Source organism: Lissotriton helveticus, chromosome 7 (genome assembly GCF_964261635.1).
Source record: "Lissotriton helveticus chromosome 7, aLisHel1.1, whole genome shotgun sequence".
NCBI lineage: Eukaryota > Metazoa > Chordata > Amphibia > Caudata > Salamandridae > Lissotriton > Lissotriton helveticus.
The window spans coordinates 34,966,619-34,989,462 of record NC_136068.1 but is presented as its reverse complement, the minus strand read 5'-3'; the positions used below and the strand labels follow the sequence as shown (position 1 = coordinate 34,989,462).

General features: G+C 46.0%; 2 protein-coding genes across 2 annotated transcripts in view; one reads left to right on the top strand and one right to left on the bottom strand.

Annotated features, from left to right (window-relative positions):
- The window catches only part of PAFAH1B3 (platelet activating factor acetylhydrolase 1b catalytic subunit 3), a 49,279-nt gene extending 30,668 nt beyond the window's left edge, over positions 1-18,611 (bottom strand). Inside the window, exon 1 of the mRNA XM_078651323.1 lies at positions 18,422-18,611. The gene's annotated coding sequence lies outside the window, so the exon portion shown is untranslated. The remainder of the gene's footprint in view (positions 1-18,421) is intronic.
- Positions 18,612-18,734: 123 nt separating this feature from the next.
- The window catches only part of PRR19 (proline rich 19), a 115,630-nt gene continuing 111,520 nt past the window's right edge, over positions 18,735-22,844 (top strand). The window contains exon 1 of the mRNA XM_078651322.1: positions 18,735-18,866. The gene's annotated coding sequence lies outside the window, so the exon portion shown is untranslated. The remainder of the gene's footprint in view (positions 18,867-22,844) is intronic.

Sequence of the window (22,844 nt, the reverse complement as noted above, 5' to 3'; positions counted from 1 at the left end):
AGTTAATAACAATAAAAAAGAAAAAATGTATATGGTGGCCGTCTGCATAGCCTATGTCCTTCTGCTGCAACTGCCCTTTCCAACGCTGTATTGGGTGTTGCGATTGGTGCTGTGGTTACTGAGATTACCCGCCTCAAAGGTTTGCCTCTCTTTATAATATTAGTATGAATTTTAAAAAGCCATACTGTACAAATGTGGCAAAAGTGTGCCACATTGTGCTGCATAATTTGCATTTTCATGTCATATAGTCAACCCTGTTGCAGAACTGGGGGCTCTCCTAGTGGTATAATTTCAGTGACCCTGGGGTTAGCACTGTTTGGCTTTAGGCAATTCATTTTATACTGGATGACTCCCAACAATAAAGTTTTGCATAAGCCATAAAATAGTATGCTGTGGAATAGGGAATGTGGCAAGGGAGTAAAACTGTCTTTTTGTGTGCCTTTGGAGAACCTGCAGATTCACCCCAAAAAATATGTTTTAATTTACTGTTGCACATATCTCACAGACACATCCACTCAACCACTCATTTATAACAATACTTCTGCCTTCTACGCAGGACAGAGTTTTAGAAAGAAGTGTTCAGTCAGTTAGCAAAGGCGGTGCCTCGGTGGATGACTGCAGCCCAGGCATCAACTCGGTTTATGGAAGTCAGCTCTGAGGCAGGATCAAAGACGAGATACCAGATAATGAGACCGCCCCAGAGGAAGCGGTATATGGAGCACAATCTAGTAGCAGTGAGCTGAGTTCCATCCTACAACTCATCTTCTATCGATTCTGAGGGACATGCTGGCAGCTGTGCTGTCCCTTCACAAGCACAACCTGTGCAGCAGGCCAAACAAACCCAGAGAGCAGGCACATATGGCGGCAAACAGACCAAGTGCTCTCTTGGCAGCCCTCCAATTTAGTTCAGACCCAAAATTCCATCTTTCACTGGGGACGCGGAACGTAAAGTAGGTACAGCCAATTTGTTGCCAACTGACTACGCCCATCTTTTTTGATGTTGACTACCATGAGCAAAGTGCAGCAAACATTTGCATGCTAAACAATTTCTGAGAGCATGGAGGCACTCTATAGCCTCATTCTAGGGCACACCAATGGACACCCACTTGAAGATATTTTACAGTTTTAATCTCAAAGTGGGGTTAGTTCACAAATTAAGCTTGCATTCATACTGGTCTCCTCACATGGTTTGGATAACCCCCATCTTCGCACCGTACATGAGCAGAGTATTTTTTACCCTGCATTTCAATGACAATTCTGCTGCATTGCCCCAGAACCATCTAGACCATGGGTACTCACAAACTTTCTCTTGGGTACCAAATTCACAGTGTGGTTTGTGGCAGAGGGCTGCACATGTGTGTGCATGTATATTATATATACACATTTTCCTGACCACCAAATGCAGGGCGGAACAAAGCAGGCACAGACCTCGAGGATCCTCCCACAGAAATGACAGACTCCCACACGTTCCTTAGTGTGTAAGCAGTGCTGTCTTTATTTTATTTTCGGCATATCAATTAATGGACTAGTGTCATTATATATGTGTTGCCCGAAACGCGTCATGGCGGCTGCGTCCGTCTGTTTTAGCAAAGAAAAAACAGAACTCTAAGTATATATATATATATATATATATATATATATATATATATATATATATATGTCTCTGCTCACTTTTTTAGAAAGGGAGGTTTTCTGCATATATCAGCGCATTTGCCAGTAGCGCTTTCAGAGAACCCCTGCCTCGCCTTGGGCTCGGACCAGACTGGCTTAGAACTGCTGCAGTTCTTTTGTTGTTTGACCATGGGATTGGTCGGTCCAGAGCCCGCCTTGGAGTCCGGGAGGAGAGCTGGCAGTTGTGGGGTTACTAATCTCACGCTGGACAGCATGCACTGCCACTGCAGCCCCTGCCGTATGGACTCCTGTTCTCCGGGGCTGAGGCAGTATAAGGGGACCGGAGGAGGCTCTCCGTTGTGGACTTTGACGCCGGAAATCACTACTTGATTCACCATTGGACACACCCTGCTCCCCGCACAACCACAAGGTAACAATTCCATCCCCCTTGCATCACCTTCGAGGATCCGTCACATTGGATTCTGGGACGGTTATTTTTTCTCAGACTTGGGATTCTACACAGGTGTGCTGCTACCTCACAGGGGGTGGAGCGGGCCAGTTTCATCGATGGTTAAAGGGCGGGACTTGCCAGCAGAATGTTTCATTACCACTGGGAGGCTTTGGGCGCTGAGGAAGGCCTGAAATTTGCCGAAAATCATTCGCCACTGCTACAATAAAGGACCTCCAACCGTTTCCTCTAGGGTCTCTGCTCACTTTTTTGGAAGGGAGGTTTTCTGTGTGTGTGACAAAGGGCGAGTAAGTCCGAAACGAGTTGCTGTTTTTCGCGAATAAAGTTAATATCTCTGCTGTACCTGGCTGGTCCGTCTCCTTCCTTTGGCGTCACGCCAAGCTGTGTGGAGCAGATTTTGTGTGTGTGTATGTGTATATATATATATATATTTATCCACCAAATTGTTCATTTGCAAGTGCACACTTTGCACGGCCGGTGCAGGACAGCGGAGATGAACATCCCCACGAATAATTTTCCTCCAAGAAAAGATTAATGTCCGCACTCACTCAATACATTAAAGTGGGTTTATTTAACAAGAGACTGGAAACAATCCCCTTCAGGTGAAGGGGATTGTTTCCAGTCTCTTGTTAAATAAACCCACTTTAATGTATTGAGCGAGTGCGGACATTAATCTTTTCTTGGAGGAAATAAATATATATATATATATATATGATGCAATCAAGCTTTTATTTGAGCAGTTTTGGGCGATCCGGACACGTTTCGTTCCATCTTGGAACTTCTTCTGAGGTAAGCCCAGGAAACCGATTGCGAATCCCAACAAGTGCAGATTTTAAACATTGTTGGCCCTCTAGTGGACACCATTACGATGGTGTTCGCAATGCATGATGGTTTTTGTGGTTTCGCAAATCAGTCCAAAATTAAAAACCCTCCAGCGGGCTGCCTTTTCCATTTTCGTGTCTCAATGGAGTGATTGTAATCTCCAATTCAGTGTTGCTCCGCCTGCAGTCCTATTTTCGAGGCTGCTGCGGAACCATGCCAAATTGCGGTATCTGTCAGCGTCCGTTACCCAAAGCTCGTTTATCACGAGCCAACAAAGTTTGGTCCAGGGCTGGGTAATGATGGCGCACTTGCTGGCAGTGCGTAGCTCTGCGGCGGGACCACGCCGCTACACATTGAACCACTCTCTCCCCCTTTCTGAAAAGATGAGCCGCACATGCAACAATGATGCTATCAAGCTTTTATTCGAGCACTTTTGGGCGATCCTGACGCATTTTGTTCCATCTTGGAACTTCTTCTGAGGTAAGCCCAAGCAACAGGAAACCGATTGCGAATTCCAACAAGTGCAGAGTTTAAACATTGCTGGCCCTCTAGTGGACACCATTACGATGGTGTTTGCAATGCATGATGGTTTTAGTGGTTTCACAATATTCGTAATATATATATATATATACACACACACACATACATACACACACACACAGCAGGGGTGGAGAAAGAAACTTATCTTACGGAATTTGGGGAGCCCTGGGCCAAACCTATTTTGGGGCCCCCTATTCAGAACAGGTTTGAATTTATGATTTAATTTAATCTCTTGTAAGCCCCCTTAGAGCCAGGGCACTGATAGTATACAGGTGCAATTGTCCTAATTCTAAATGTGTTTACATCTAATGTTCAGGGATAGTGAGGAGTTATCAATATTGTAACACATCAGCAGTTCACTATTATTACTGCACATAATATCTGTGACAAACTCGAAGATGAAGCGGCTGCGGAGGAGAAGAGGTTGCAGGCGAAGAGGAGGTCGTTGGCAACACGGAAACAGGAAGCTGAAGAGAAGTGTGCACTTATACACCAACCTGCTGTGCCCACTCGGGGATTTGTGAATGGAGTGCAAGTTTCATCTGTTTGGTTAGATTCGCAGTCTGTGAATGGCTGCAAGTTTAATCTGTGGGGTTACATTTGTTGTCTGTGAAGGGGGGGCAGTTTTAGCTGTAGGGTTAGATTCACAGTCTGTAAATGAGTTTAATTGTGCAGTTAACTTCCCGGTCTGTTAATGAGCTTCAACTTTCATCTGTGCGCTCAGATTCACAGGTCTGTGAATAGGCTGCAAGTTTCATCTGTAGAGTTAGATGCACAGTCTGTGAATGGTCTGGAAGTCACCTGTGCAGTTAGATTCATGGTTTGCGTATGGTCTGCACATTTCCGTATTGAATACCAATGCTCCTGCGGCCACCTTCCGTGTTGACTGCCAGCCTCACTGGTAACGTAGAAATGGCACGGCAAGGTCCGCTGGCCACCAAAGAAGGCCTGCCTGGCTACTGGCAGCCCATACTACGAGTACCTATCGGATCCAGACCATGAAAAGTTGTTCAAAATTCGGCCTGTCGTCAAACATCTGTATTCCAGGTTATAGCCACCGATGAGTCCCTGATCCTTCACAAAGAGCGGCTGCTGTTCAGGCACCACACTGATCAAAAGAGCTTGCTACGTCATCTTGTTGTACGTGCTATGTAAGAGCTCTACTGATTTTGTGTACAGCTTGAGAGTGTATACATGGAAGGACTCTACTCTAAACCCTATAGGTTGCCCTCCCACGCTAGGAGTCACAGAGGAGATTCTACGAGAGCTTCTCCAGCCGCTCCTTCAAAAATGTTACAACCTTTATGAAGACTGTTTCTAAAGGTAGTAGAGCTGCTGCTGGCACTGTGGCATGCGGTACAGTTCATTGTCACCGAAAGGATTTCCGGCGGACCGGGTTGGTAAGAAGCTCCAGAAATCCCACAGCATTGCATTCCAATGAACTACTCTGTCAAGTTCTCCGATAGGCGTAATGTGTATATGCTCACTGCAATTAATAATGAAAGCACTTCCCCAGTCATGGTTTGGGGTCAGATGGCCGAAGTTCACAATCCCACTTGAATACAAGTACATAGGCGGAGTGGATAAGAACTACCAAGTTCTTCAGCCATACAATGAGTCATACAACTTGCAGTGGGTATAAGAAGCTGTTTACCCACCTGATCCATATGGCAACATACAATGCATTTGTATTTTATCATTAGACTTTACAGGAAGAGCCATGACTGGCCCCTGGAGCTGGGCCCAACCCCGATACCCACCGAACACGTAAGCAACCATCATCCTCGAAACCCAGCTACCCAAAAAGAAGCAAATCTGCATTCTCTCTACTGACTGCTTCCTCGTGGTCCAAATGCTGAGGAAGGTTTTCAGATGGCTGCCGACCAACACCACGCGAACGGTCACACAGGCTCTAGCCAGCAGCAGTCTAGACTACGACAACTCCCTCTATGGAGGAATAACAGCAAAACTCACAAAGAAACTCCAGACGGTCCAGAATACAGGGGCCAGGCTCATCCTCGACCGCCCAAGGTAGACACACAACTCATCACCTCAGGAAACAACAGGCTACCAGTCATGAAGAGATGCCAGTACAAGTTATTCACCCACGCATACAAGGCTCCACACAACTAAGGAACTGCTTACCACAAAACAGAGTTGGAGTGGTAACAAATTGTTTAAACACTGGAAGATTAACACAATATATGTAAAACAATGTCAATTGGAAATTCAGTGGCACAAATTCAATTTGTTAAACAATTTGTTACCACCCCAACTTTGTTTTTAACTTGTCTTAAGTATGTCTGAGTCTGTTTGATGGATATGAAGGCGAATTAATTATTACATGCTTTCTAATGGTTTAAATAACTTAATAAATGCGGATTTTGTACTTTTGATAAATAATTAGTTGTCTTTGGTTCTTTCTGATCATTATCGTTTATGTTTCAGCATTAATCATGGTCCATATATTGATTGCCTTAAATCTGTACATTAATTGATTTTTCCCTACCTTAAGGAACATTACTGGAACTGTAGGGGGGCCTCTTTGCGCTTAGGTTTGTTAGGTTTCCCTAGGTGCCGGCAGAGCTAGGGTTCAAAATCTAAAGCTAGGCATTTTGCAAAAAAGGGTAAGTTTTCAATGTAAAATTAAAATATGTACACGTTTGTTTTGTGTCGTTTCCTGTCACCTGGCCTATCCACACAAGTGAGGTGCCAGTTTTATCGGGAGACTTAGGGTAACACAGAATTTTAGAGCAACTGTTATTATCTATTGACTTTCGATGCATTTCTGTCTTCCAAATGAAAGACAATGTGTAAACAAGCATTTGCAATGCAATAGGTCTCGCATCAGGAAAGTTTGAGCTATTGGTATTGTAAATGACACATTTTTAGGTCGAGCAGACGTACTCTCAATGCGTGAGCAATGAGAGTGTCTGCTTCAGACCTAATGCTGCCCGTATGTCGTTTTGAGGACAGCAATCTGACACGAGCGTTTCCATCGCAGTTTTCACCGCGGGAGCGCGCGTCAGACCCGCGCATGCGCAGAGTACCCGCGCATGCGCAGAGTACCCGCGCATGCGCAGAGTAACTCACTCACAGCCCTTGCTCACACAGACGCAGGCAGCCCCCACCCCTCTGCATGCACGCACACACAGGCGAGCGCATGCACACACATACAGGCACACGGCACACAGACACTCGCTCACACACACACCCCCCTCCCCCACAGTCACACACACGCACTCCAAGACACATACACACACGCACGCACACGCACGCACACACACACACATACACAGCCCGCCCCCCCCGCACTCGCGCGCGCACATGCTCCCCCCCCCGCCCCGCTCAGCAACCCACTCACCGGCTTCCTTCGTGTGGCGGCTCTCAGCTGCAGGGGCCAGCAGCAGGACTCTTCTTCCCTCCTTCGGCACCGGGGCGCAGGGTAGGCTCCTGCCTGCTCCGGTGCTCCAAACACGGCTCCAATCGCGGCTCTTCCGTGGGAGGCGGGGTAGGCTCCCGCCCTCCTACTTCCTGTTTCCTGTTGTCGCGCCGGCCTGCCTGACTTCCTGGTCGCAGGCCGGCAGAGTGACGGCGGTGATTAGCGGTATTTATTTAGTTATTTATGCATTTTTATATAGCGCGGACTTTACCCGAAGGCGGTATTTATTTATTTATGTATTTATGCATTTTTATATAGCGCGGACTTTACCCGAAGGCGGTATTTATTTATTCATGTATTTATGCATTTTTCCTTGACAGCCTGCTTACTTGCTCTTTACACACACTTAGCCTTCCTAATACTGTGCTTTCTTCTGTTCACATAACTCCATGTTTCTCACAACCACTTTCACTTTTTCGTTCTCTGTGTTTCACTGGCCAAGGATGGCTGCGTTTTCACACTCTTTATGACCAGTGTAAATGTTAAATAATAATTTTTGAAAGTTAAATATTGGAGAACACAAAGCTGTGTTCCAAAATTAGGCACTATTTACTTACTTACTCTGCTATGAGGTTTAACCACTTGGGAGCTAGTAAACAAACCTCCCCAGTGCTGCGCTGTCCATTATCCGGTGCTGAACTGGACGTCCAGCGGTCGCACGCAGCACTGGGGAGGTAGTGCCCGTGACGACCGTTGGCCGACGGCAGCACTTAAGGGGTTAAAGAGAACATTCTATCCCGCATTATAATCAAACCAATGCAGTGATGACTTCGAAATGAAACGTTGATATTTACTTGTGAAAAGAAACAAAAATAAGGTTTGAGGTAATCTACAAATCATTGAAGTCTGTTTTGTCGCGTTGGTTTATCTCATATCAAAAAGTAGCCATAACCAGGTGGGTCAATATTATTTGGTGCAGCCTGGTCACCTACGATGTAACTACGTTTTAGTCATGTATCTAGGTGCCAAACTCTTCGAAAAGGTTATGAATGCCCATGCATGAGGCGCTGTACAATCGTAGCCTCCATGCTGGCTCTGAACCAAATTTTGAAGACCCTCGCTGTCTTTCCGTGGCAGCTGGTTGTTGTGCCAAAGGATGGTGGCCCAATCACATATAAAGAGAGCTACTCTGATATGCTGCATGGGTACTATTTTACAGCAGCACACATATTCGGAGGCCAGCTCAGAAGGCCTCAGGGATGGCAGATCTCATCGAGAAGCAAAAATCAAATACCCAGGTACCATTCTTGCCTTTCCTTCTACTACATGAAACTACACTTCTCAAGCACCCCTCAACATCCTACTCTACAATACTCGTCCTCCCTTCTTCTTCACCCACCCTTACTTGTTCCATATTATATATATTTTTTTAGTTTTCTATAGCACAAACTTGACCAGAATGTATCAAAGCACTTTAAATAAGCACCAATTACATTACAGACAGACACATTCATTTTTGTTAGGCACCGGGAGAGTAAGTGATTTGCCCAGAATCACAGGATGATGACGTTTATTTAAGTATTAAATATTGGAAAAAAATTAAAAGCCATTGTTATTTGTAATATTAATACATGTAAGTCACGTAAATACAACACATATTGCATTACAGATGCTATAGGTGTCACATTTGCGAAAGTTATAACTATTGGCATTGTAAATGACAAAGCTATTAATTTCGCTATTTTCAAAAACAAAACAAATAAAAAATGTGTCATTTACAATACCAATAGCTCAAACTCTCCTAATGAGACACCTATTGCATTGCAAATGCTTGTTTACTTATGTGTTGGTTTTGAAAATAGCGAAATATTAGCTTTGTCATTTACAATGGCAATAGTTTTAACTTTCGCATATGTGACACCTATAGCATTTGTAATGCAATATGTGTTGTATTTAAGTGACTTAGATGTATTGATATTACAAATAATGGCTTTTAATTTTTTTTAATAATTAATACTTAAATAAAAGGTATTGTAATTTACAATGGCAATAGCTTAAACTTTTGGAATTAACTTTTGTGAAGATTATGTTCAGTGTATTTTATTGTGACAAAATCCAAGAACAGAAGTGAAATATCAACATCTTTTTGTGACATTTGTAATAAAGCTTGAAACATTGAGAGCACATATTTGAACCAGTTGTTGTTGAATGGTTGCACAGATTGATGCTGTGGTGGCTCTGAATGATGTTGTGGCGGCGACGAGTGATGCAGTGATGCTGTGGTAGCGCATAGTGATGCTGTGGTGATGCGATAGATAGTGAGGGCGAGAGATAGAAAGAGGGAGGGCGAGAGATAGATATAGGGGGGGCGAGAGATAGATATAGGGGGGGCGAGAGATAGATAGAGGGAGGGCGAGAGAGATAGAGGGAGGGCGGAAGAGTGGAGAGGCCAAGACAGGGAAGGGGCAGAAGAGAGTGAGACAGAAATACAGGAAGAGTGGAGAGGTCAAGACAGTGACGGGCAGGGGAGAGTGAGACAGAAATAGAGGAAGAGTGGAGAGTGGAGAGGCCAAGACAGTGAAGGGGCAGGAGAGAGTGAGACAGAAATACAGGAAGAGTGGAGAGGTCAAGACAGTGACGGGCAGGGGAGAGTGAGACAGAAATAGAGGAAGAGTGGAGAGTGGAGAGGCCAAGACAGTGAAGGGGCAGGAGAGAGTGAGACAGAAATAGAGGAAGAGTGGAGAGGCCAAGACAGGGAAGGGGCAGGAGAGAGTGAGACAGAAATAGAGGAAGAGTGGAGAGGCCAAGACAGTGAAGGGGCAGGAGAGAGTGAGACAGAAATACAGGAAGAGTGGAGAGGCCAAGACAGTGAAGGGGCAGGAGAGAGTGAGACAGAAATAGAGGAAGAGTGGAGAGGCCAAGACAGTGAAGGGGCAGGAGAGAGTGAGACGGAAACTGAGGAAGAGTGGAGAGGCCAAGACAGGGAAGGGGCAGGAGAGAGTGAGACAGAAATAGAGGAAGAGTGGAGAGGCCAAGACAGTGAAGGGGCAGGAGAGAGTGAGACGGAAACTGAGGAAGAGTGGAGAGGTCAAGACAGTGACGGGCAGGGGAGAGTGAGACAGAAATAGAGGAAGAGTGGAGAGTGGAGAGGCCAAGACAGTGAAGGGGCAGAAGAGAGTGAGACAGAAATACAGGAAGAGTGGAGAGGTCAAGACAGTGACGGGCAGGGGAGAGTGAGACAGAAATAGAGGAAGAGTGGAGAGTGGAGAGGCCAAGACAGTGAAGGGGCAGGAGAGAGTGAGACAGAAATAGAGGAAGAGTGGAGAGGCCAAGACAGGGAAGGGGCAGGAGAGAGTGAGACAGAAATACAGGAAGAGTGGAGAGGCCAAGACAGTGAAGGGGCAGGAGAGAGTGAGACAGAAATAGAGGAAGAGTGGAGAGGCCAAGACAGTGAAGGGGCAGGAGAGAGTGAGACGGAAACTGAGGAAGAGTGGAGAGGCCAAGACAGGGAAGGGGCAGGAGAGAGTGAGACAGAAATAGAGGAAGAGTGGAGAGGCCAAGACAGTGAAGGGGCAGGAGAGAGTGAGACGGAAACTGAGGAAGAGTGGAGAGGCCAAGACAGTGAAGGGGCAGGAGAGAGTGAGACAAACGAAAGGCACATGGCGAATTGTGAACAAATGTCCAAGTGCCTGACTAATATCTACCACTGACATTACTTCATATTTCACCATATTAATTCACCAAGCGCTATATAAATACAAACCTTTGTCCTCTATCCTTCTGCTATCATTCCAAATCCAATTAACTGACTAACCTATCCACCACTTAAAATGTACTTGCATGTTTCACTATACTAATTCAACACTAATCCTCTATGGGTCCCGGAGTAGTGTGCTACTCGCCGAAAAAGCGCTTTGACGCCTCGTCAGGGGTAGTAAGCGCTATATAAATGCAATTACAATACAATATAATACCATACATGGAGCCTGGGTTGGACTGGCATACAGAAAGAACAAATGTAATTATGCGGAACGAGAGGGCCAAATTACGCGACAGGGTTGATTAAACTATGTGACAAGAAAAGGCATCTTATGCGGCATAATGTGGCACTGTTTGTGATAGTATTATTTTGTTATTTTTACACTTGGAAATGGTAACAGATATACAACAAGACATGGCATAGGCTCTGAGAAGTTCACCTTAGAGTTTTTTTTTAAAAATGAGAAATAGATTTAATATTACGATTGACAATTTACAATTGGTTAGGTTAAAAAGTAAATGTCTCTTGCAAACATGTTATCTCTAAAATGTGTGAAGGCAGATGCTCGACTGGTTAATTCATATTAAAGTAAATCCCGCGATGAACGTTTTTATAGGGCGGTATCACTTCAAACTATGAGCGAAACTAAAATCCCCCTGACATGAATAGAAACTGCAGCTCTGTGCATCGCTCCCCAGTGCGATGTCTTTACGTTCATCCCTGCAATGGTCAACATTTCTATCGCTGGGTCACGTGTTTAGCTCTTTCACTGCACAGAGTAATATTTTTCTCTGTATCACTACACAGAGTAACATTTCTCCCCCCTTTGATAGCGCACAAGGCAATATTTCTGTCTCCGCGGAGACTAAAGTTTCTCGCTATCAGTGCACAGAACATCACTCATATCCTTCTGTCTATAGTGCATGTGGCGTCCTATGTATGGGGTCCTTACTGTACATAACAGCACGTGTATCCCTGGAGTCCTGCGTATATAATTATCGCTGCCGCTGGTGTTTTTATTTTGCAGCTTTCCCTTTTTCATGTTTCCCATAACCAAGGTATTATCCTCCTATTACCATGGTTCCTTCTACCCCGAGCCAGCGCCACAGGTGCAGCGTGGCCTCGTGGGGTCCCTCTAATATTAGCTACACTACCGCTACTGCTGCCCGCGCGCAAGCACGCCATTTTCTGCACACCTGCCCTCTTGTCCATTGATGCCTCGAGGGTTAGGGGTGAGACAACAACCTCGCCAGTGGAGAAACTAGAGTTCGCCCTGCGTGACTTCGGATGGGAACAACACTCTGGTCGGGTTCCTTTACACCAAACGGCACACCAGGATTTTCAATTTTAACACGATGCCGCAAGAACCCCACTTCATGTGTTGCACAAAGTCTTATTTATAAGCGACGAGATCTTTAAAAAATCGCGGGGTTGGCGGGGGTGACAGTGACTAAATGTTGGGGATATGTGCACGTGGGCCTCAGCCTGAGAGAAGTGTATGGAGAGGAGGCCTATTTATATTCAGGAGGGAGGAGTGATCTTATGTACAGGCGATTACCGTGCAGAGTGCTGTAAAACATCTCTCTCCTTTCTTTGTATTTTAAAACGCACCATAGAAAAGTTTTCCCCCGATTTCGCGAACTATTTTCCTTACTTCTGCCATCCTGCTCTTCTCCGATCCCGGGTACGTTGAACCGAACCGGCTGATACCCAAGCCCAGCCCCTTCTTGCTCTCGTCCAATCAAAGATCCGTTTCTTACTACGCAGTTAAAATTGTCACATGAGGCTTGGAACTCACGCTCTTGCTTCACCGGGAAGAGAACGGACATCGACATAAAGGATGAACGGAGTGAGACATGACTATCTGCTGCCAAGCGACATAAACTGGAGGAAACTTGGAATGCGCTTTGAGGATGTGAATTGAAAAAGTAGGGTTGGGTTGCCACCTTTCCTAGAACGAGGTAATGTGGCGCGGAAGCCCCAGGCTCCTAGTGCTGTGTTCCGGCCTGCGGGGGGGCGGCGTCCGACGGGGGACTCTGTGTGTGTGTGTGCCTGTGTGCGTGTGTGTGTGTGCGCGCGTGTGTGTGTGTGTGTGTGCCTGCGTGCATGCATGTGCCTGCCTGTTCACCAACGCGAAAGCGTGCGCGTTCACGAGGTCAAATCTCCGGCAGGAGAAGCTCGTGATAGTCTGCTGTCCTCATTCCCCCAAAAGTGATTACATAAGTTGTCGAGCCCTGGACAGCAAAGCTTCGCTTTGCTTTCATCTAGGCTCGACCTAAAAAGAAGTCACTTCGAAAAATGTCCTATAATTCTCGTGCTACTATGGGTACTCGCAATTTCGGGAATATGCAAATAGCCACTGTTTCTAAACTGTATATTTTGTTCCAAGTTCAGAAATACATAGGTGTCTTTCATACCGATTTTTCCCTGTATATATTTTCCCAAATTGCTATATATCCTGTACATAATAAAAAACGATTGCAAGAGCTGCTCAGTTATTGGCTCTGGGTTAATCGGGTTCTTGGAGAACCTACAAGTCCTATATTCTCTTCCATGCTCATGACGAGGTGAGCTCGTCATGAGCCGTGGAATGCTCGCATGCGGGGATAATTCCCCTGCTGTGCTGAGCGTTCCACGGCAGGTAATGCACCTGTGACGAGCTGAGCTCGTCATGAGCACAGGAGCGCCGGAGCATGCGGGCGCAGTGCGCGCCCCCCTCCCTCCCAGCACAGTGGGAAAATAACGCCCGCAGCGAAGGGGATATATCCCCACAACCAGAAAGGTCCAGCGGATGTAACGGTATACTTCTTTCAAACAGATGTCCTAATTAGAAGAAGTTACAGGTGAAAACGTTGGCACAAATGGCAGTTTCTCAACTAATTTTGCCTATATTTAACTGTTACTTTCCATAAAGAAACCTTGATGGATCTACACAAATGACCCCTAGCTTAATTCAGAATTGTGTCTACTTTTCTAAAATGTATAGCTTTCCAGGACCCATTATTGCTTTCATACCCATTTTTACCATTAACTGGGAGAAGGTTGAAAGCACAAAAACTAGCAAAAAATAGGTTATGTCTCAGTAAAATACCAAAACTGTAAAAAAAATGTTGGTTTTCTGACAAATGTCTGTCAGTCCCTAAAAGCTGGGGAAATTGTGATTTCAGCCCCACAGACCCTTTGTTGATACCATTTGTACGGGGTAAAAAACAGACTTTCATGTGCAGCACTTTTTCCCACTTTTAACTCCTCCCCCCCCGTGCGCTACCACATCAAGCTTTACCAATATTTATTAAAAGCAAGTTTTGATCATGTACTGAGAAACACTCCTGCCCGATGGCAATGGTATGAGTGAAGTCAGATCATGTGTACCCTATGTGGGTAGATTCTTATTACACCTGGAGCAAACGTTTAGTATACTTAAACAACAAACAAGAGGTTTTTTTTGCATAGCAGAAATGCTGAACTCATATCTGAAGGGGGTCTCAAATGTGATGATAAAGACAAAAGCGGATCTGTAAATCAAATAATTGCCGAGGATCACACAATTTGAGACCAGTTTAAGGAGTCAAGTACATTGCAATTAGGTCGAGAGAATTATTCAAATTACTAGACCTCCAGGGCTAGTAATATTCTAGATTTGAGGCCTGGACAGTGAACAGATTCCAAGGTTGTATATGATTTTATATCAAACAAACATAAGGGGAGGTCGCATCTGTTCCTACATGGTATGTCTTGGCGAACCATAAAATGTTTTGAAAGCAACTTAGGGATGTTGACGAATCAACCTGTAGTTCGACTTTTAGTCTCATCAGGACAATGTATCATCCGACTAAAGTTTCCCAAAATCAATGGACTCCTGGGACCTTTAGGCATCTGGTAAGCAACACATGCAATACTTTAAGGTAGAGCACACGCATTTCCAGCCGCTCTGTCAGACAGTTCCGGAGAGAAGTTCACATTTGTATTGTATCGAGAAATAAGGTTGAATGAAGTTGCAATTTTTCAGAGTACATTTTATTTTGAAAGCAAATACTCCACAATCGCACTTCCATGCTTATGCATGCATATGCTCAGAGCATTCTAAATGGCCTTAAAATGTTAACTTTTGCAAAGGGGTTACCAGTTTTATATCGAGACCACTATCCGTTATGCAAGCTGAGCTCATCATTTCCTGAAAGCACTCGCTTAATTAATCATGTATACAACATGGAAAGTAATCTTTGACCTAAACAGAATGTCCTGGGCATCACTCAAAAGGCATTCCACAACCCTCAACCAACTGAGGCCAGATTTCTGACTTAGCACACCCTAGCAAATACCAGGAAAAAGCTGCAATAAATCAACTCCAAGAGCACAATAAACAATGAAAGCAGATTCATCGTGTTCCTGGCTTGAAAGTCCTGCTGCATCAGCTCTGGCACATTGGCAAGAGTTCCTCATTAAACTAGAAGGCCAACAACCAACCTGGATTTGTCTCCACCTGATAGAAGCAGGTGTACGATGGAGAGACCCACACCAGCAGGAAGAATAGCTCAGGACCTCTAGAACATAAACAACTGCGTACAAGACATCCACAAGTGGATGACCGAAGGCCTCCTTTACCTGAAAGTCACTATAAATCTTAGGCGGGCAGGAGGGTGTTGTGTATAATCAATGGTCCGCTAGCCCACGGATTGCTCCTTCCAATCATTTAGTCAAGAATTTAGAGATCTTTGATATCAGATTACTTCTACATCAAACTCTAGCCAAACCTCTTGGCAATCACTTGATGATGGATGCCCTTCATTTTTTTAAAGTTGGATTCACACAAAAACTGAGGTCCTGCTTACCCCTCTCAGTGTCGAGCAAAAGAGCAAGACCTCTTGGCCCTCGACAGGCACCTGTGTTAATGCTGGAAGAAATTTTAAAGCTTCATCTTGACACTTCACGGTCAATGAAACTTCAAGCCCCAAAAACAAACAAATGCTTCCTTCGGCTTAAAGTTCTACAGAAAATTCTCACTTTTCTGGAAGGTGACTAGAACATAGTCAACGGTAGTCAATGCACTGATCCAGTCAAGACTAGACTATGCCAATTGGCATCTTCTAACAGACTGCTTCAAAGTGGTCAACTTGAACAAAACGCAGCAGCTCGCATTTTGGCTGCCTATGCGAGGTTGGGCCATATTAAACCGATGTAAGATTCTTTCTCTGGTTACCTATACGTCACAAAATTGCTTTCAAGTCTATGGCAGTTTTGCACAAAGCCATTTAAAACAGTTCTCCAATGTTTCTTGCATACATGTTTTTGTGGCGCAATCCCACTAGAAACATGCATTCTATCAACTGCAACTTATCACAACCAGTGCTTTCATTAGCTTCCAACAACCAGATGAAGTAAATGATGGTGTAAATTCTGCTGCTACAACAATGAAGTAACCCAAATACCCTTTGCTACCAGCTGCTGAAAGACCAAGTAATCAAACCCTAAAAGAAAAGGGCGTGGCCGGACGAGTTATCATGGCGGCCACTTTCTAAGAGCGCTCCGGCCCACTGAGCCTTAATATCCGACAGCATCCGCCAGTTTCCCCTGAAAAGGCTGACTGGGCAATTTCTAGACCAGTGGGAGTGGGTCCCCGGCCCATGAGTGTCTAATCCGGCCTCCTGGACATCGGGGCTGCATGCCGCACTCGGCCTGCACCCTGGAGAAAATCGAGGGCACTGTTCCTGTGGCAGGGCAGACTACATCTGGCCAGCGGAGATCCTGGTGCAGAGGCCATTTGTGAGCTCTAGGGAGAAGTGACACACCCAGCCTGTCGGACAGAGTGGATGGCCCCTGGGCTTTCAACTCAATGCCCGTGGCTGCTGGGAGGCACGCTGACTGTGCGAGGGACCGGGAGGTCTTCAGCTCCTGGATGACTACACCACCCGCTGTGCAGAGGTACTTCCTGGCAGGCCCTCAGTCAGGTGCAGTATTGGAGGAGACTGACTGGAGCCGGGACAGCATTAGGTAAAGACCGGGCTCTATCTACAGACACCTTCCCCTTGGCAACATGACAAAGGATAAAATGTCTGCCCACTCCACGAAACAGAGCACTCTTAACCAAACACCACCGCCATCACTGCGGCGACTGAGGGGTGAATGGTGGGTACCCTATTCCAGACAACGCTGCCCTGCTGGCAGCAATTACACAGTCATGAAACATGCTGGATGCACAAATTGGCACGGTCGGCACAGGAGGTCTCATTTCTTAAACAGGATCTCCAGAAGCCTGTGGACCGCGTTACAAAGAAGGAGACCTGGGTATCGGCCGTAGAAGACACAATAACTTCACTTCAACAAAAAATAATTCGACTCACGGTGGTGACCCAAGAGCTCGCCGCGCAGGTGGAGGACATAGAAGGCCGCACCAGGCGAAATAATCTGCGCTTTGTGGGATTGCCAGAGGGGTGCAAGAGCACTTCAAGTGAGGGGTACCTAACTAGGTGGCTACACTCTCACACGCCGGAGGAGTCTCTCTTTGTTATGTTGTGAAGAGGGCCCAGGGAGCCTTCACAAAGAAGCCCCGCGGTCCAAGTTTCATAGAATAAGTTAATTCATTACCCCCATAAACTGCTTGCATTTCACCCATATTACTTTAGGAAGAACTACACTCAGCCATAAGCAGGTCAGATGAATACGACACTTCCCGCCACCTGGCGGAATTAATTTTTTTCCTACTGGCTTTCTATGCACTCTCGATCATCCAGCAGCATGGCCCTCCCCACTCCAAAACATACTGTTGTGCCCCACAAATCTGCACAAAGATAATCTGAGCCCACTTTGTCTAAATGATTTGTACCTCACCTTACCCCTAGCGCTCAGAAGCACACGTGGGATGTAGTGCTAAAAAAGCACAGAATAAACTAGCTAAAAGAACAATGCGCACGCAGTACAGACTAGAAAGAAAGACTGCAGGGACCGGGGGAGGGGGAAGCATACTTCAAGAATGTGCCCAGGGAGAAGCAGAGACTTTATCCTGCACGGACCCCCTACCAAGCACATAAACATTCAATACAAACACTGACAGATGACAGCATCACCATGAGTGATCTGCTACAGAATGCAAAGAGGGCAGTCAAACACATCTGTGCGTCACCTAGAGCAGACTGATCATCAACCTGGGATACAACAACAGCCGGGAGTGGACACTGAATGGTCGCTGCAGGAGAGACTGGAACAATGCACGCATGTGACATGTACACACAAATGTACCATCCCTGGACACACTCCCACAGCTCCATCATTCAAGCAGCATGCCTGTCTCTAGCGGGCCTGGGGAGAGGGAGCTGGAATGAGAAGGGGTGCAGACAGGGCAGAGGAATCCAGGGACATGGAAGCCCTTCTCAAGCAGGGTAGAGTATATTAGCCCTATATGGAGGCTGGACTCCCTTGTCCAGGGGTGTGGCTCCTCCCACGGCCACCTGCACAAATGGATGCTGTATCCTCCACATACCGGGGGGTGGTTCCTCCCATGGCCACCTGCCCTAATGGAGGCTGGACTCCCCCATATCCCGAGGGTGCTACAGCCCATGGCCACCTGCACAAATGGATGCTGTATCCCCCATATCCTGGGGTGTGGTATCTCCCATGGCCTCCTGCACTAATGGGAGGCTGGACTCCCCCATATCCTGGAGGGTGGTACCTGCACAAATGGATGCTGGATCCCCCCATATCTCGGAGTTGGTATCTCCCATGGCCACCTGCACCAACACATGCTGAACTCCCCCATATCCCGGGGGTGGTACACTCCATGGCCACCTGCACTAATGGAGTCTGGACTCTCCCATCACGGGGCGGGGGGGTGCTGGCTCACCGAGGCGGGCAGCGCGGGAGCCCGGGGTGCCGAGGCCCGGTCTGTGCAGCTCCGGCAGGCAGGTGCCGACAGCGGGCGCAGGGGGAGCAGTGAATGGCGCTCTTCCTCCCGGATCCACAGCCGCCGTCCTCCCACCCTCCACCAGCTCCGGCGCCCACAGTGCGCGCGCCGGCGTGCGTCCTCCTGACGTCACCCGGGGGGCGGGGCGAACCGAAGCCACCTGCACTGGGAAGGTATCCTAGAGGAGCCCGGCGAGTGGTACGGTCCTAGCTCCACCCCCGGGACATGGTGCGGTCCGGCAACGGCGGGGTCTCGCGCGTGCGCAGTGGCGGAGGCGGTTAGTCGGCGCATGTCCTCTGCCGCGAAGGGGGGGCGCTCGAAGAGGAGGCCGGGCGAAGGGCGGGGCCACGGCAGGAAGTGATGCAGGAGCGAGAGCCTATCACAGGTACGGGGGGAGGGATGTACGATGTCATAATACACAGAGTGACGCAATGCAGCTCACCGTGACGTCATTCCTGGTACTGTCGCTCCATACGCACACTGCACAGTGGTGACGTACCACGCGTTGTGACGTCACAGGGGTCAAGGACTCCATGTATTGTGCCATCTCATTGTACACTGATGTGACATCAGTGCAGTGTCATACATGCTCTTAACTATGACGTCAGGAAGACTCACTGCTTCACAACACTACAAATACACGGAATTAGCTTCATGCGATGCCGTCACACACCAGGAAGTGACGTCATACAAGATGCTATGACGTCTCCGTGTTTTCTAGGTGTGATCCAAACCTCTTGAAATCAGTGCTTATCAATGTTTATTCAAGACCCATCAAAATGCCTTCTTAGCCTGCTGGACAAGGAATACAATGCAGAACAACGACACCGTTGCTATCCTCATACAGCTAACGCCAGCACTAAGGACACACCTGCTACAAGTCCACAAAACCCTGCTCGCTCTTCTATAAAACAAAGTCACACCGCCACCAAAAGACATTCTCTAAACTGCCTACTAATAAGTGCTCGATCACTATAAAAAAGACAACAATCACATCTATGACCTCCTAACTGGCACACAACATGACACACTGTTCATTACTTTGTCATTGTTGGGAGATGACATGGCTCCAGTGTTGTATAAAGCCTCTCCTCTAGGCTATCAAACTATCACCCAAAATCCTAAAAGCAGAAGAGAAGGTGGCCTAGCTGTTGTATTCAAACAAACATTAAATATCACTAAAGCTGACGACGTCTCCATACAATGTTGTGAAGCCCACTTCACCAAATGCAACCCTACACCATCTTCCTCCTATAATTTCCTTCCACTTTACAGACCTTAACCTAGCAATGCAACATTCCCAGACTTACTTCTAGACACAATTTCAAACCTGATAACACCACACTCCAACCTATGCATTCTTGTTGACCTAAACATTTGGTTTGACAACCAAAATATGCCACATTGAAAAACAATAATTACTGGCCGCACACATCGCTGGATACATCCCAGATGTCATTTTTTCAAATCCAGAAATAGTTACCTTTCAAATGATTACTTCAGTCACAAGGTCAGACCACAATTTGCTTGCTTTCAGCATAAAACAACACACAGCAACGCACCTAAAACAACCACACATGCATCCACCTATCGACTGTGGAACAAACTCAATTTTGAACACTTAGAAAGACCACTAACATCCAATTCAGATATAGACAAAATAAATTCAGCTCAATAAGTATATATGAGTGGCTACAGGAAGCTTTTGATATCCTAATACCACTCAGAACAACACAAAAGAACAAAACAAAACAAGCACATTGGAGAGCTAAAAGAGAATAAACAGCAAATTAAAAAGCTGCAATGCGCCTGACTCAAAACAAACACCAATCAAGAAAAAAATTACCTACAGAAACTTAATAGATTATACAAGTCAGAAATCAAAAAAGCTAAGAAAAGATACTGTTCACACAGAATTTAAAATGCTAAACAAAATGTGCTAATTAAGAATTCAATACAATTCTGACCGAATTTCATAAACCTTATTGCCTAGAAGGAGCTCATCCCATTACTTAAGGTTTTCAGACAAACTGGCAAATCATTGCATCACCAAGCAGACACATTGGACTCCTATTAAGAAAAACCACCAGCACCCACCCTTTTCCAAAACAACCCTCCAAGAGTAGGCCAACCTAGCTATTCCATTCCTTCAAACAAATATCACAGAATTTATTTATGGACCTGGTCAAAGGAAGCAGGCCTGTCAGACGCTCTTCTGATCCGTGTCTACCACAAACTTTCAACTGCCACACCAGTAAGTGCCTCTTCCTGGATGGAATCCTGTTTGGAAGTCTGAGAATATGGAACACGGAACAGACCCTCTCTTCATCAGGAATACAATCACTAAATACATTCAACAAAGGAACCCCCACTCTAAATTTGCACCTCGCCTCAAACTCCCACCATATACAGAAAAAAAACAACAGGTGGCACATTCTTCTCTGTTCAAGCAGCCAAACTATTCAACTCTTTACCTCCAAACATAAGATCTATGGATAACTACCTTATCTGCAGAAGACTACCCAGGAGCTGGCTCTTCCCCACATAACCACCATACTCAAACATAAGTATACAGCATATCCCTGTGAATTTGAGCAGTTATTTGTATTATATATGTGTACCTAGATATGTGTATTTCTTTGTATCAATGTGTAGAATAATGTTTTTTATAGATATAATCATTTTCATTAGTTCTGCTTAACAAATGTACATATCACGTATGGTTATATTTTTCTTTGTTTAGCATGTATATAGGTCAGTGCATAAATGAGTACATTTTTATAATAAGTCATCTACAATTGCTTCACTATTTAGGGGAAACGTATATAGATATAAAAATAAATAAATTAGCTTAAATTACAGCAACACTTCAAAGTCTGAGTTTATTTAATACAACTTAAATCTAGGTATATTACCTTGCTTACACATACATACCTTCCATGTACTTATGCATCTTTATATTTATTACTTTACTCCTAATTGAGCTTCTCCAATGCACTACCCTCTATCTCCTCCATACCTCTCTCATTATATCCTCTACCTCAACTGTCTGACTCATCCCAAACCTCAATCTACTACTTTCTCGAATGCTCTACCCTATTTCTCATCCTATACCTCTCAGTATATCTTGTACCTCCACTCTCTAACCACTGTGGTTCACAAAATATTCCTCTCTAGACACTTCCCAACTCTACCCTTACTATAATCCCTAAAAGAACCCTTTTCTTTTCTTCCCTCTCCACCCCTCCCGTGAATCTTTTCAAACCTCTTTTACTATTCAGATCTCCCAAATAAGCCTTTTTACACCCTTCCATCTGACTCCCCCCCCCACTCATCCCAAACCTTCTCCCTTTGTTATGATCTTCAAATAAGCTCTTTCTAGACCCTTCCATCTTCTATCCCTCCACTATCATTTTCAATCCAACTAACTGACTTGCACGTACAAAACTCAAATTCATTTCTTATATCCCTAAACGTATTCACCACTAATCCTGTTTGGGTACCAGAGTAGCATGCTACTCATCTAAAAATGCTTTGATGCCTCATTAGGGTCACTAAGCACTACATAAGTGCAAACCACTCCCTCTTCCATCCCTCCACTGTCCTTTTCAACCCCGATAACAGACCCACATGTCCACGTCTCAAATAAATGTTATATTTGTAAGCCTAATGTTAGCCTATGGGAGCTGGGGGCACCTCGGAGAGGTACCGGTTGCAGGTAAGTACCCATGGTTCAGGAACATAGGCCCTAGTGGTTGAGGTTAGCACTGTAGGGGACACAAAGTAGAACCAAAGCTGCACCACCAGACGCACAGTGGAGGCCGGGTGCATGGTGCAAAGGGGGTGTCCGCTGCCATATAGAAATCAGCGGAGATCCTTAGTTGGAGACAAAGGCTGCAGGCTCGGTCCAGATGAGTGACTGAAGAAATCTTACGACTGGAGAGGTGAGTTGGATAGTGAAAGGATGCTGGGACACCATCGGTTGGGCACCCCAAAGCCTGGGGGCTGCGGGTGCCGGGGTGTTTTTAGGCATCCGGTTTCTTTCACCAGATCTGGTCGCAGTTGGGGGGAACCTTCAAGAGGAGGCTGCAGGCGTCGTGGGGAAGTTCAGGAAAGGTCGTTCAGTGCTGGATCCCAGGTCAGGATCGCTGAGGAGATGTCACTGAATTGTTGGGCCACCTTGACTTTGGCTAAAGGCCACAGGTGCATAGTGGTGAGGACTCGCGGTTCCAGGAGGCACTGGAGTTCTTATTGGAGGTTGTTCTTGCTGGACAAATCCGATTTCCACAAGAGAAAAGAGTCTTTGTCGAAGCCAGCCCAGGGACTCTAGGGTTCCTGGAGGTTGCTGGCTGCAGGGCACACC